Raw genomic sequence first — 15,205 nt, 5'->3', positions numbered from 1 at the left:
GGACTAGAAAACAAACAAAGGAAATCATACAAGCCCCTTTAAGGGAAGCAATAGGACCTGAGAAGGAAAGGGTGTTGATAAAAGTCCCCTTCTCTACAATTGATTTAGAAGGTTGGGAAAGAGTTGCCAAAAACTATAGAAGTGACCCAATAAGAACAGCTAAAAGGTTAAGATATATGATTAAGCAGCATAACCCAGACTGGTCAGATATTCAGTTATTGTTGGATGCATTGACAGACACAGAAAGACAGATAGTTTTAAAAGCAGCAGGGGACTTAGCAGAAGACTTTTGCAAAGCAAAAGAAGAGGATGTTAAGGACTTTTTTCCCCTCCAAGACCCAAAATGGGACCCAAATGATGAGGGCCAAATAAAAAAGTTACGTGACTACCAAGAATGGATAGCAAAGGGGGTGGAGCGGGCCATCCCCAAGACTATAAATTGGTCAGCTTTGTATGCAATTAAACAGAACCCCTCTGAAAATCCTTCTGAGTTTTTGGATCGCTTGAGAGACACAATGCGTCGTTATACATCATTAGATTCTGAATCAGAGATAGGGATACAGCAGCTAGCAAATTTATTTTTAGGGCAATTTAGTCAAGATATCAGGAGGAAACTTCAGATACTCCAGGGGGGAGAGGAAAGGAGGTTGGAGGTCTTGCTAGGAGAGGCATGGAGGGTTTTCAGCAATCGAGAAGAAGGATATAGGCAAGGAATGAGAAAATTAATGGCTGTAGTAAAAGAAGAAAATAAAGGAGGGCAGAGACAAAGACCACCTAGGCAAGGACCACCCCGGCTGGGTAAAAATCAGTGTGCAAATTGCAAAAGACTTGGACACTGGAAAAACAAGTGCCCTGAACGAAAGGGAAATGGGAAAGGGAACCGGGGAAGGGAGGTGGTGGTTGCTCACACAGAAAGTATTTGAAGGGGACCGGGGGACCTTACCCCAGGAGATCCGCTGGTTATAAAAATGAAACTGGGGGAGGGGAGGGAAAGAGGTGGAATTCATGGTGGATACAGGAGCAACATTTTCAGTTTTAAACAAAGCTCTGGTGCCAGTAGGGAATGATTATGTCAGGGTCAGGGGAGCAACTGGCCAACCTGAGATAGCATATTTTTGCAAGCCACTCAAATACAAATATGGAAAACAGTGGGGCATCCATAAATTCTTATACATGCCCAATTCCCCAGAATCTCTCCTAGGGAGAGACTTATTGGAGAAACTGGAGGCAACTATTTCATTTAAAAATGGGGAAGTTATTCTGGAGGCGAATGAACAAAAATATGTAGAAGTGCTGAGCTTAATACTGACAACCATTAAGGCTAAAGAAGAAATTAGTGAAGAGATTCTGAATCAAGTCTTCCCGGGAGTATGGGCCTCCAACGTACCAGGGAGGGCAAAAAATGCACCACCAATACAAATCAGGCTCAAGGAAGGAAAACAACCAGTTAGAATTAAGCAGTATCCCTTGAGGAGAGAAGATAGAGAAGGAATTAGCCCGATAATTGAAAATTTCTTACAGCTGGGGTTATTGAAAGAATGCCAGTCCGATTTTAACACTCCTATCCTGCCTGTCCGCAAACCTGATGGGACATACCGGATCGTGCGGGATTTACGGGCTGTTAACAAGATCACTGAGGATCTCTACCCTGTGGTAGCCAACCCCTACACCTTGTTGACATGTTTAACACCAGAACTAACTTGGTTCACTGTTTTAGATTTGAAGGATGCTTTCTTTTGCCTCCCTCTCCATGAAACCAGCCAGAAAATTTTTGCATTTGAATGGCAATCCCAAAAGTGGACGCAAAACTCAGCTCACATGGACAGTTTTACCACAAGGCTTCAAAAACTCGCCCACCCTATTTGGAGAAGAACTCGCAAAGAATTTGGAATCCTGGGAAGCCCCACCAGGAGAAGGCAAAATGTTGCAGTATGTAGATGACATCCTCATAGCCACCCCCACAGAAGAAGGGTGCGTGGCTTGGACAGTAAGCCTTTTAAACTTTTTGGGGCTCCAGGAATACAGGGTGTCAAAGAGAAAGGCTCAGGTGGTAAAACAGAAGGTGATCTACCTGGGGAATGAAATCAGTGCTGGACAACGGACTCTGGGGAAAGAACGCATAGAATCAATATGCCAAACCCCAAAACCTCAGACGATAAAGGAACCGAGAACATTCCTGGGTATGACAGGATGGTGCAGACTATGGATATACAACTACTGATTGCTCGTGAAACCTCTGTATTCACTCATTGCAAATGGAAGCAGAGACCTTCAGTGGACAAAGGAAACCACACAGGCCTTTGGTCAGCTGAAAAAGGCCCTCATGTCAGCTCCAGCTCTAGGACTTCCAGATGTGAGTAAACCATTCTTTCTCTTCTCTCATGAGAAACAGGGAATTGCCCTGGGAATACTGGCACAGGACCTGGGCCATACAGAAGGGCAGTTGCTTACCTTTCTAAACAGCTAGATGCAGCAGCAAAAGGATGGCCAGGTTGCCTCAGAGCAGTGGCCGCAGTTGTACTGAACATTCAGGAAGCCCGTAAGTTCACCCTGGGCCAGAAGATGACTGTGCTAGTGTCTCATACAGTATCCTCAGTCCTAGAAACCAAGGGTGGCCACTGGCTCTCCCCACAACGATTTCTGAAATACCAAGCTATCATGGTAGAACAAGATGATGTTGAGATAGTGGTAACTAACATTGTCAACCCAGCTTCCTTTCTCAGTGGGAACCAAGGAGAACCAATTCATCACGATTGCCTGGAGACCATCGAAGCCACTTATTCCAGCCGCTCAGACCTGAAGGACACCCCTCTGGATGACGCGGAAACCTGGTTCACTGATGGAAGCAGCTACGTCATCAATGGAAAGTGACATGCTGGGTATGCAGTTACCACATCAAGGGATCTAATTGAATCAGGACCATTACCAGCAGGTACCTCTGCACAGAAGGCAGAAATAATTGCCCTGACTCGGGCATTAGAGTTATCAAAGGGAAAAAGAATAAACATTTATACAGATTCAAGATATGCATTTGGAGTGGTGCATGCCCATGGGGCTATCTGGAGAGAAAGAGGACTATTAAACTCACAGGGAAAGAACATTAAACATGCGCAAGAGATACTACAACTATTGGAAGCAGTCCAACTGCCTGAAAAGGCGGCAATCATGCACATTAAAGCACATCAAAAAGGAAACTCAGAATTGGAGGAGGGAAATGAGCTGGTGGACAGAGAGGCAAAAGAAGCAGCAAAAGGTGAGGTAACAGTGGAGGGACCCTTAATTCCTGATGGCCAAATCTCCCTAGAAGGTAAGCCAGTGTATGATAAGAAAGACAGAAAGCTAATTGAAGATGAAAAGGGAACGTATAACCAGGAGGGATGGGCTGTTACAGCAGAAAGAAACTAGTTGTCCCCTCCCATTTATTATCGTCATTAGTAAAAGAGGAACATCAGAAAACACACTGGGGAATTGATGCCCTGCATAACTACTTGACTGGAAAAATCATTGCTAGGAACTTATATGCCACTGTCACTCAGGTAGCCAGGCAGTGTGAACTTTGCCTCCAGACTAACCCTAAGAATACTCCTAAACCAAAACTTGGCCAAATTGGAAAGGGCCATGGACCTGGTCAGCAGTGGCAAATTGATTTTTCAGAATTGCCAAGAAAAGGGGGGTATCGATATTTGTTGGTACTAACAGATACCTTTTCAGGATGGCCAGAGGCTTTCCCCACCAGGACTGCAAAAGCTCGGGAGGTAACAAAGGTTCTGTTACAAGAAATAATACCACGCTTTGGAGTTCCAGCCACAATGTCCTCAGACAGGGGACCTCATTTTATTTCTAAAATAGTACAACAGGTCAGTCAGCTTCTGGGCATAGATTGGGAACTTCACACACCATATCGCCCCCAGTCAAGTGGCCAAGTTGAAATAATGAATCATTTGATTAAGCAACAAATTGTGAGACTAGGGCAAGAAGTTAATTTGCCTTGGCCCCAGTCTCTCCCACTAGCATTGTTGCGACTCCGAACTAAGCCCAGAACCAAAACAAAGCTGAGCCCCTTTGAAATGCTCTATGGGAGACCATATGGTGTACAGAAAGAAATATCCACCCAAATTGGGGAAGAAAGGCTGGCTGTTTACATGGTGACCTTAGGTAAGCAGCTTAGAGAAACTGAAAAACACGTGGCTGGAACTCAGAGCAGAGGGCTAGATGGACCAGTGCATGACATACAGCCCGGGGATTATGTGTATGTCAAGTCTCTTACAGAAAAGACCTTGAAGCCGCAGTGGGAAGGACCGTTCCAAGTGCTTCTCACCACTTTCACTGCAATTAAGATCCAAGAGCAGAACACCTGGATTCACCACTCTCGAGTAAAGAAAGCTCCTGAGGCCCCTTGGAAAGTAACATCAGGTGATAATGAACTGAAACTAAAATTCACTCGAACAAAATGAGTATATTGTGGTCGGGGGATGTTTAGCAATTTAGGTTGCAAAAGTCTAATCAAGAGAATTGTTTTGTTAGCAGCCCTAATCACAATCCTAGAACTAAAACCCACCTCTAGCCAGAGTAATGCTGAATGGCCTTGGTCCCAAGCCTTTACTTGTTACACTGGATCCATGGGAAAATACTCTGACATAAAAAGTCTGAATCTATCAACTGTAGTCATGCACAGAAACCAAGCATACAAAAGACAAGAGTGGCAGAGACAAAGAATATAGTCACTTCAAGGAACCATAGGAGAAGAAATTAAGATAGGGTGTCGGATGATCAATGGAACCGATCATAGGAGAGCAACCCAAATTAGTGTTTTAACATCTCCCGCGGACAAAAACTGGCAGCTTTGTAGTCGTTCAAGTGAAATAGACTGTTGGTGTAACTTTACATTAATACAGACTGTTGAGGTAGTTTGTCTCTGGGCCCGGGATACCATTGGGCTCTCCTTCAAGTTTAAAATAAATGCCACAGCTGAGCCCATGACCCCAGCCCAAACCCAAATCACGCCTCTTGGGCCCGGACCTGAAATTTACAAAATCGGCCCATATGTAATAAGAAATACAGGCCAACAGCAGTTATTGTTTAACCCAGAATGGTCTCTTAAGCGTGTTGAATTACTAATGCAAACTAACATCTCTAAAATTCAACCAGCCTGCTCTCCCTTTTTAGAAAGACGTCCTTTGAGGGTTGGATGACCTGGCTGCAGAAACAAGCATATACTGGAGGCAGAATGCGAAGAGATCTGACTGGAATATTAGGGACAGGGCTGGGAGTCCTAAATGGAATTGATTCTGAAATATTAATGAACAAATTGGCCACTGCAACAAGTGATTTAACTAAATTAAAACAACCTTTACAGTCATCTTTGTTAGCATTGGGAACCAGTCAGTAGCAGATCTCGAGAATACTGCCAAGGTTGAAAAAGGCAGAGGACTAAGACCATGGGTCAATCATAGATGCATTTGCTGTGGTTCAGGATAATGTGTCTCTGGCCTTTAGCTGTATACAGGCACAATTATGGTTGCAATCAACAGCTGCCTCAATTATAAGGGAAGGAAGCGAAGGAGCCTTTCCAATTGATATTCGAAAGGCCGTGTGGGACAGCGCTATGGATTTTGATAAGAAATTTCAGTCTTGGTGGACTTTGGTAAACTTTACCTATGACTCGATTGACAACGTTGTTACTGCCTTTGTGCTCACCATACACAATGCCACAGTTTATGTTATTCATCCTATTATAGCACTGGGACTGAATCATGAGCAGTCAGTGCTCTACCCTTCAGAGCACAGGGCATGGGCATGGAGAGTGGGTGAAAAATGGCAAACTGTGAATCTAGAATCTTGCGTTACCCGGGAACAACAGGGGTTCATTTGTGAGAGTAACACAATCGATGCTCAAGATATATGTCTTGATACTGAACAAGGTGTTTGTCACTTTGAGATTCATCCGGATACGAATCAAAGGACTGTACTTGTATATATTGGTCAAGGTTGTGTATGTTTGAGAACTGCGTGTACTTTTATAGAAATAGATAAGGGTAATGTAACTTTGCTCGGTAAGAATTATCTTAACTTTTGTATTTGTAACTTTGTTAGGATTTCAGGGTGTGACTTTCTGTATTTGGCACCAGTTGTGTCTCATCAGCTAATTAATGCCAACAATAAGATGCAAGTCACAGTTGGTGGGATTCACTTTTTGGATGGTTGCCCACTGCAACTGGAATCCTAAATACATTATGTCACCCCATTACTGTTTTACTAATATTAGTAGGTATAAGTTTAACACTATCCTTTGTGATACTCATTTGGAATTGCAAATTGTTACAACGAATAACAATACTAACCTCTTTATCCCAGATACATGGTAAAGCATTGGGAGACACATATCGTAGAGATTGGAGCTTGTACTAAGTAAAAGAATTTACTATTTTGCTGAAAAGGGGGGACTGAAACATGGGGTTAGAACAAGAAGATATTAATCATAGAAATTAGAAGGTATTGAATAGTAATAGGCATATAAAATAATGGATATTGCTTAGGGCCACATCCTTAGGTTACGTGAGAATATACCATATCCTGGCCTATGGGAAAGGAAGAGACTACGTGCAGAGCAGCAAGGAGAGACCTGATAAGGAGGAAGAATGTATATGAAAAATAGGATACAGGGTGTAAAGACAACTGAAAAATGGGGCTTCTTATGTTCTGGAAACAGATGGATCCTGGCCCCTGGCTTGGACCGTGGCCAAGGAATCAATGGGCATGTGCAAAGCAGTGGGGTCGAAAAGTCAGCCTGAAGAAGACCATTCTTACTTCATCCCTTTTATGACCCCCGAAGCCTGGGACGACCACCAGAGACAGCTGCGCAGGCGCAGAGGACCGACAAGCTGATTAGCATACAGAGCGGAGAGGGAGGGGAGCCAGGAAATGACCCATGGGGAAACTTAATGCATATGTAACACTCCAGGGGATAAAAGAACACGTGTGTAAGCAAGGGGCACGCATGTATTTGGGGAAATGTCCCACATGCGTCCGGCCGAATAAACATACCTGCTCTAAAACTCACTCTGTCTCTGAGTTTTAGAGTCTGGCTCCGTGTGTCACAGTGATACTTTTAGAAGGGCTTACAGCTGTCTAGGTACTTTTTATTTAGATGCACAGGGGAAACAGTGACAAGATATTCTCAAAAAATGAAAACAAGCTAACAAACCTTTACAGGCAACTTTGGAAAATTGGAGAACTTAAGCAGAATTGTAGGGCAGCATTCAATCAACACAGAACACTTCTCAAGGCATTAATTTAGCCCATTCAACTTAGCAAACTCTAAGCCATCTGATTTTAAGATACTCAAAAAAAATGGACAAGGGGGAATTAGAAAAAGAATAAAAGGAAAAAGTGAGAAAATAGGTAGAAAAGAACAAGTATAGCTACCAGCGCTGGTTCCAGCGCTGTTCAGCTGATACAATTTCCAAGAGGAGGTAGGATCAGGACGTGTGCTTGCCACAGGCTTTGGTTTAAAAAGCCTTTGGCCTTCCTGGGCCCTTCCCCCAGGTGGGACCTGCTGTCATTTGGCCACGGCAAGTCCAGCCCGGGGCCCCAGGGTGGGTGTGAGCACGGCCTCGGGTGGGCCAGGGACTGGCGGCCACCGCGGGGCCGGGGCACAGGCCCGGGGCTGGGCTGTGCGGGCAGGGCCTCACCTCAGCAGGGCCGGGCCCGGCCCACGCTGCCCTCGCACACAGCGAGTGTTGCCAGGCACCCGTCCGTGCAGTCTGTCCCAGCAGGTACTCAGCCATGTCCAGGGAAGCAGGTCTCCATCACGCCCAGTGGTTACTTGGGGAGACAAATGCCATCCCAAATGTCGCCGTTACTCCTTTCCCTCAGTTTTTACTGCCAAGCACAATGCCAGATGGCATGGCCACGGTGAGCCCAAACACTAATCATCTGTCTCAACTGTAGTACCTCCCAACTTCTTGTGCACCTCCAGCACACGTACTGGCAGGGCAGCATGAGGAGCAGAAAAGGTCTTGATGCTGGACAAGCTAATCTCTGCTATGATTAAAGTACCCCTGAGTTAAGAGCAGACATAGAACACAGCACCATGTGGTCTGCTCTAAGGAAAGTCAGCTAAATCCTACACAAAACAGCACAGCTCAAGTTCCTCAAAGCAGGATTTGACAAATGTATTTTATTCTTCACATGTGACAGTTATCTTAAATAAAGTTGTATTTTGCTGTTTTCATATATAATGTTAGGTGTTTCAATTCAATTCTTTTAGGTACTAAATAATGGAGAAAAAGCTGCATAAAATGGAGAGTAAACTAAATTATTCTTTTCGGAAAAATCATAACATAACTATGTATTTGTGATATTTTCTTGTCTTCTTTGATGCTGCAAATGGAAACACTCTGGATTTCGCTGTGTATATAGACCACTGATGAAGTTTTACAAGCTAGGCGTTTGGGTTTTTATTTTTTGCTACTAAGAGGATGAAAGTGGAAATGTACACCAGTGCACATACACGAAATATTTACCTTTATTTACTTTTCATTATATCTTTATAATACTAAATTTAATTAGCCAAGGAACATTAGAACTATTTCCAGTTGTGATTAGAACTGAGATAGATTAAAGACACTTGATTCTAAAAGATTCTTTGGCATATGTATCACATCAGTTGAGCTTTTTTCAGGATTTAGACAAAACTATGTGCCAGAAAATGTATTCATATCATAATATCAATATTAATTCATCTCATAATATCTATACATTCACAGCCATGTTGATCTTTAAAGTGATCATTTGTGTGTGAGGTCATTAAAACCAGCAGGACAAGTTCTGTTTCCACAAGCAAGTCACTGCATAGATCATATTTTTATGCACATGTGTACATTATTCCTGGAAGCTATTTCAAAGACTACTCAACAAATGAATTTTTTACACATCACTGTTTCCAGGACCAGAGAAGGAGTTCACACCATTTAGCAGCATCTTTCTTTAAATATTAGTGCATTTCTAACACTTGCATGTTTCTAATTTGTGAAATGTTTTTACAATATCATTACTTCCCTAAAACTACAGCAAGCAATATAAATATTCTTACCAGAACACATTTTTGTATTTATTTAATATACACTTGCACATAACTGCTCTAAAAAGTGTATTTGGTTTGAAAGCTGTCAGCTCATTGTGACTACATAAGATTTTAGCAGCTAGCTAGAAGAAATGTAGATTTATTAAGATTTTAGTACTGGTTTGCATTTTCATTCAACTTGACAAAATTATTTGCCATCTAAGAGACATAAGAGTGATAAGATCTAAAATTTCAATTAGATCCCATAGAGTGGTGTGTTTTATTTTGGGGTATTTTAGTGGGTTTTTTTGTTTGGTTGGTTGGGGTTTTTTTTTGTTTGTTTTGTTTTTCTTTTTTTTGTTGTTTTTTTTTTTAATTTATTAGCTATGATGCTTTTTGAGCATCAAACAAACTATTACACCAAAATATATTAAAAATATCAAACCATTTAAATAATCCTCTGAGAATCTCTTTAATTTTCAACATTAACTTTACCTTATAAATTATTACGATTTTTATGTATATCTCTCAATTCCAAGCACAATGGGAGATCTACCTAGCTTGGCTAACCTAGGATATATGCAATTAGCTAAGACTCATAGTGATACTCGTGCTGAGTAGCCAATTTACTTCTCCTGTTGTGTTAATAATCCTCACATAATTATAAAGTAGTGACTCATAGTAGTTCTACTTCAATGCATGGAGAATACCAGTTGCCTGCTTAATGTACTATTACCATGAAACAAATTCCAGAGATTTACAACCTTGTTTACTACTTTCCCATCCCACACAATAATTGAAAAGGATTCAATTCTTCAATGAAAATAAAATACACAATAGTAATACAGATTTTATTTGCTACCAAGGTAACAAATATTCCCTTTACAATAACTTCATATATTTTTTCTTGTATGGAATTTTTATTACAGATTTTAATAAGCATGGCTGTAAATCAGGTACATTTGGCATGATGGCCTCAACATGAACTTTTTAAAGCTATGGTTTGTAGTAAGGAGCTACACAACTTGTCCATAGTAATGAAATTGTGTCAGAGAACACATAAACTGCAGGAATACTTTTTCTTTCTTTCATATCCTATACCTAATCATTGCCTGTTGAAGTAAGCAGTATTTTTTCTACAAAGTGGTGTGGTGCTAGGTTCTCAGAATTTTCTGTGAAACTCTTGAAGTATCTGGAATAAGGCAGACCAGTGGATCAAATAGTCATGGATTTAAAAACATTAGTACCATGTGTCTAAATCTGATAAGCAAGTCAGTAGAATTATTAAGATTTAATTATTAAGTTTTTCAGAAATATTTTATATTTGAGTAGCCCTTTCAACAGAACAAAAGGCTATGGTGCAAACAGTTTAATATAATTCTAATCAGTATCTTAATTTTTATTTATTTAATTATTATAGTAACAATTCCAAATCCTAGGGAAAAGAATTTTAAATAGGTAAAATAACAACAAAAAAGGGCATTCTAATATTCTGTCTCTAACATCCTTTATGCCAAGCTCCAATGGGGAAGTGCACTATCTGAAAGAGCTAGAAATCCAAAACATATATTCCAAAATTTATCAGTACCCTTTGTTACTTGGGTGTTTTAAGTCAGTCTCTGGATACAGGTGAAGGATGTGTACCAGCTCAGTGTTTCACTGGACTATAATGTAGCTTTCCCACATCCAGAAGAATAAGCAACTTGGAAATTTAATTTTTTTCCTATGTTATATTTAGTCTGTTTTTCTCTGTTGTGCTATTTCATAGAAATGAAATACCTAGATAATTAACTCACTCTTCAGCATGTCAAATATATGAATATTAGTTTTTTTCTAGCCACGTCCCTGCTTTAGCAAGGAGCTGGACAAGATGGCTTCCAGATGTCCCTTCCAACCTTGACCATTCTTTGTGATTCTGTGAATTTGGCAGTAATTTCAAGAAAAATATATGTGTAGACAAAAGAATTTAGAGAGATACTATTTTTTTAAATAATGGATATTACTGCAGAACTAAATTTGCTTTAATGAGTTACCAAATCACTGCATACTAAGTTTAAGTAGTAAGTTTTACCAGATACAAACATTAAAAGTTTTAAGGAATTCCCCACACCAAAACAGCACATCAAACAGGTCTACAGACAGAAACCCATTTCAAAAAAACCATGATTTCTAACAAAATTATGAGATTGTTTGCAGGGATAGTTTATGATTCAAATTAAACATTTCAAAAGAATTCAGAGTGGGCAGTCAAGCCTTTAAAGCTGTCTAGAGGTAACAACTGAAGATTTCCATTTCAAAGACAGTATACATCAGGGTCAGAATGGATCTAGGCACATAGGACAAAAAATTGCAATTTAAAAGTCACTGAGCAATTTACACAGGTTTAATCAAAGCTATTCATATAATCCCATAGCCCTAATCCTTTGCAATCCTACACTTTTTCCTAAAAGACTAAAGACCTCCAGATTTTTTACTGCATACATAGCTTCATAATTAAAACATGTTTAAAAATGTAAAAGAGGTGTCAAAAGCCAAATATTCAAATTATAACAAATCTTACAATTGTGGTTGCCTATTAAATCTTAATGGAACATAAATTTTGTAAATGGACTTGGATATACATGGAACATACAGCAAAGAAAGATCACAAAGACCTGAGTTAGGAAATGTGTTTTCTAACAGCTGAGCACTTCTGTATCTAAATGTCAATCACTTACTATAATTATTTTCCATTCATTTTCCTCCTTTACAAAAAATGAAAACAGAGGATAGAATTTACCGTGAGACACCAGGATCTAACAGTGTTATGTGGCTACTACAGAAAATGTTAATTCCCTAGGAGATATGACAATCTCTTTTGTGTCAGAGGGATACATACTCGCTCTCTCACTCTTACCCAGTCATTCTCTTTACCTGAACAATGAAAGACAATTCTTGCATCTCTAGTGTTGCTAGAGGGTGGTGGGAAATTAAATCTGGGAGCAAGGTCTTTCTTTGCACACAACATTTCAGCTGGTGTCATGGTCTCCTCAATGCATCGTACTAGGTCTGGTTAGCCTAAAAGGGGTCACATTCCCCTAAATTAGATAAAGCTCTGTTCAAGACATTTTCCTTTTTCTTTTAGAATTTTTTCTTTTTCCTCAAGGTTTTTTAATATTTTCTAAATAAACCTGTATTCAGGATAAAAGAGAAAAAAAGTAGGAGCTGAGACAGATGTGTTACAACTGAGCTGCAAAGATGTAAAGTCATTAAGAACTTGATGTTTCCTTCCTCAAGAGCTTTCCTTGATGGTTTTAGTTAGTTGCCTGTCCTAAGTTGCACTACATACCATCACAGGATTTGTGTCAACATGGTTGCCTTTGTCACCATCGATGAAAACACATATTTACTCCTCCAAATAGAAACATTTGATCATTATATCTGGATAAAAAACAGGAACTTGGAGCAAGGTGTTCTGCATAGGTCATTCTCACTAGGGCAGTTATTTTCTCAGGATGAGATGTCAGTGGTCTCCAAAGATGATATTGTTATTTAGGATATTGTGGCGTTACTGCTCGTTATGACCTCAAGCAGCTAAAGCGCCAGCTAGCACTTCTTTGTGAGGCCGTAGCCACTACATTTACGGGCACTCCAGGGTTGCAGAGTATCCCGTTGTGGGTTAGCAGCTTTGGTGGCTGGACGCTGAGAGGAAGCGAAGGGAAGAGAGAAGCACACTTTGTCTGCAAAACTGAGAGCCTTTATTCCCCCATGTGTGGTCTGAGCGAGTGGCTCTCAGATCGTGATAAGGCAAAATGGCCCCGAACAATAGATTGCATCAGATTAAATAGGGAGTGGGCAGAGAGGGTGGAAACCTGTCTTGCCCTATGGGGTTAAATCAAGGTAGGGTTTCACGACCAATGGTGATATAACAGAGGTGGGTACAGCATTCTGGGACAAATAGAAATGCAAAGGTGGGGTGATTGACACAGAACTTCCATGAAGAAGCAGGGAGTGGTTACAAGGTTGACACCCCAACAGGGAGTGACAACCCTTGATTGACAGAACCATGTAAGGAGAAACCCTGGGAGGAGTGAGATGATTGACAGGTGAGCTCTTGTGGTAACCAACCTGGATCAAACCATTGTGAGGGAAAATAGGGATACAAAGAACATGTCTAACTAACATTAATAAAATCCCTGACTAAACCAACCCAACCTACAACAGGATATGTATGGTAAATATCCAATATAAAACCATCTGTGTTAAGATACTGTAATGCAATAAAATCCAAAGCTTTTATGTGTATGTGTGTGTCCACTTGGGCACAACTTATTTAGAAAAAGAAACCCAAATAAACTAAAAAACAGGACAAAACAACAACAACAACAAAAAAAAAAAACCAAAAAAAAATAAAAAAAAAAAACCCACAAACACACACGCAAAAAAGCCAAATGTAACACCAAAAACAAAAACAAAACAAAACCCAACTAAACTACCCCCCCAGAGAACCCCTCAAAAAATCCCAAAACAAAACACAATTAAAAAACCCACACAAAATTAAAGAGAACTATTTAGCAGATGATAGAAATAGAGCTAACGTTTGTTTTTAAGTCCTGTCTTTAAGCAATACATGTTGCACCAAACATTTCAAAGGCCTGATAGGAGGCATATGCTGGATAATTTACAGAAAAGAGATTAGTTTTAACTTTCGTATTTACAGCTAAAGACTTTATCTGACTGTTTTTTAATATATTATTTTCAGTTTTTAAAAGCCTTGTTTTAAAAGGAGGCAAAATACAAGGATAAGAACAACAATACTTGTCTAGAATCTACATCCAGCTATGCATGTAGTCAATTTAAAAACAGATGCTATTTTCCCTGATTTTCCAAGGAAACTTCTGTTTGTTGTGGATTTTCTTGAGTATTTGGTTTCAAACTGAACTTCAACCATCCTTTCTGATGGATCATTTAGAAGAATAACTAATAGTAGAGGCCATGGGAAAAGTATATAAACATTACAGAAATTCAGTAATAGTTTTCGGGTTCTGCATTCTTAGCTTCTAGCTCTTTAGCAAAAACTATGCAAATAATAACACCAAGAGAGGAGAACAGGGAACCAAAAAAAAGAATTTCACTAGATAATACTGTGATGTTTAAGGATTGAGCCAAACAAAATGGCTTTCCATTACTTCAGTGTTCTGAATTAAATTAAGTGTAGAGAAAGAGTTATAGACCTTCATTTGAAAGAGTGATGTGCAATAGACAAAATATAACTTGGGATAATAATGTAGTTCAGGCAAGAAGTAGTCGTATCAAAGACAAAGGAAAATCAAGGAAAAAAGGTGAAGTAATAGACTTCCAGAAAACAGAATGGGTGATCTCTTGCGATTTTGTAAAAGAAAAGTGTTGGTGTGAAAGTGGTGAAAAGAGAAAGAAAAGGGCAAAAAAATTGTCCCAATTACTGTTGATTAAAGGACTTGAGAAAAGAACAAAGTGTCATTCATCACAAAAGTATAGAGAAAGAAGAATGCTTATGACTGTTCCATAGTAAAGTAGAGAGAAACTTTATAAAATATACATATTTAAGAAACACTTTATAAAATATATATATTTACAGAAGTATATATCATACACATATAGATATATATATATACACAATATGGGAGCTGACCTGCTGGAAAACATTTCTTAGGAGAAGGACCTGGAGGTCCTGCTGGACAACAAGCTGTCCATGAACCAGAAGTTTGCCCTGGTGTCTAAGAAGGACAATGGTGTCTGCAGTACATTAAGAAGTGAAGTGCCAGCAGGTTGAGGGAGGTGGTCCTGCACGGCGTCTCGTGGTGTTTGCCCGGTCCCCGGGCAGCTCCGGCACCTAGAGTGGTACTGCCTCTCTCTGGGACCTGGGATCGCCACGTGTTTCTGGACTCGGCTCTGTGCCGCCGTCTGGGTGAGGTTGGCCGCGGATCCTTGCCACTACAAGCGAGAGACACCAGTAAAGAGTGAAAGAACATCCAAATTCCCCACGCATGGAAGGCTGAAAGTCCTTTATTGCCGCATGGAGCTGCGCTGAGGCACCATGACCCGCTTTCAGGTGGCGCGTGAGAAAAATGGCCACGAGCACTCTGAGGCGCGGGATTATATCAGGGACGGGGTAAGGAAAGC

The 15,205-nt window shown here is 40.3% G+C and overlaps 1 long non-coding RNA gene across 1 annotated transcript in view; it reads right to left on the bottom strand.

Annotated features, from left to right (window-relative positions):
- LOC137464997 (uncharacterized) overlaps positions 1–7,547 on the bottom strand; it is a 40,253-nt gene extending 32,706 nt beyond the window's left edge. Inside the window, exon 1 of the long non-coding RNA XR_010994523.1 lies at positions 7,426–7,547. This is a non-coding gene — a long non-coding RNA (uncharacterized lncRNA). The remainder of the gene's footprint in view (positions 1–7,425) is intronic.
- Between the last annotated feature and the right edge of the window lie 7,658 nt (positions 7,548–15,205).

The sequence above is a fragment of the Anomalospiza imberbis genome, chromosome Z, assembly GCF_031753505.1.
Source record: "Anomalospiza imberbis isolate Cuckoo-Finch-1a 21T00152 chromosome Z, ASM3175350v1, whole genome shotgun sequence".
NCBI classification, from domain to species: domain Eukaryota; kingdom Metazoa; phylum Chordata; class Aves; order Passeriformes; family Viduidae; genus Anomalospiza; species Anomalospiza imberbis.
This window is presented reverse-complemented; position numbering and strand designations above follow the sequence as displayed.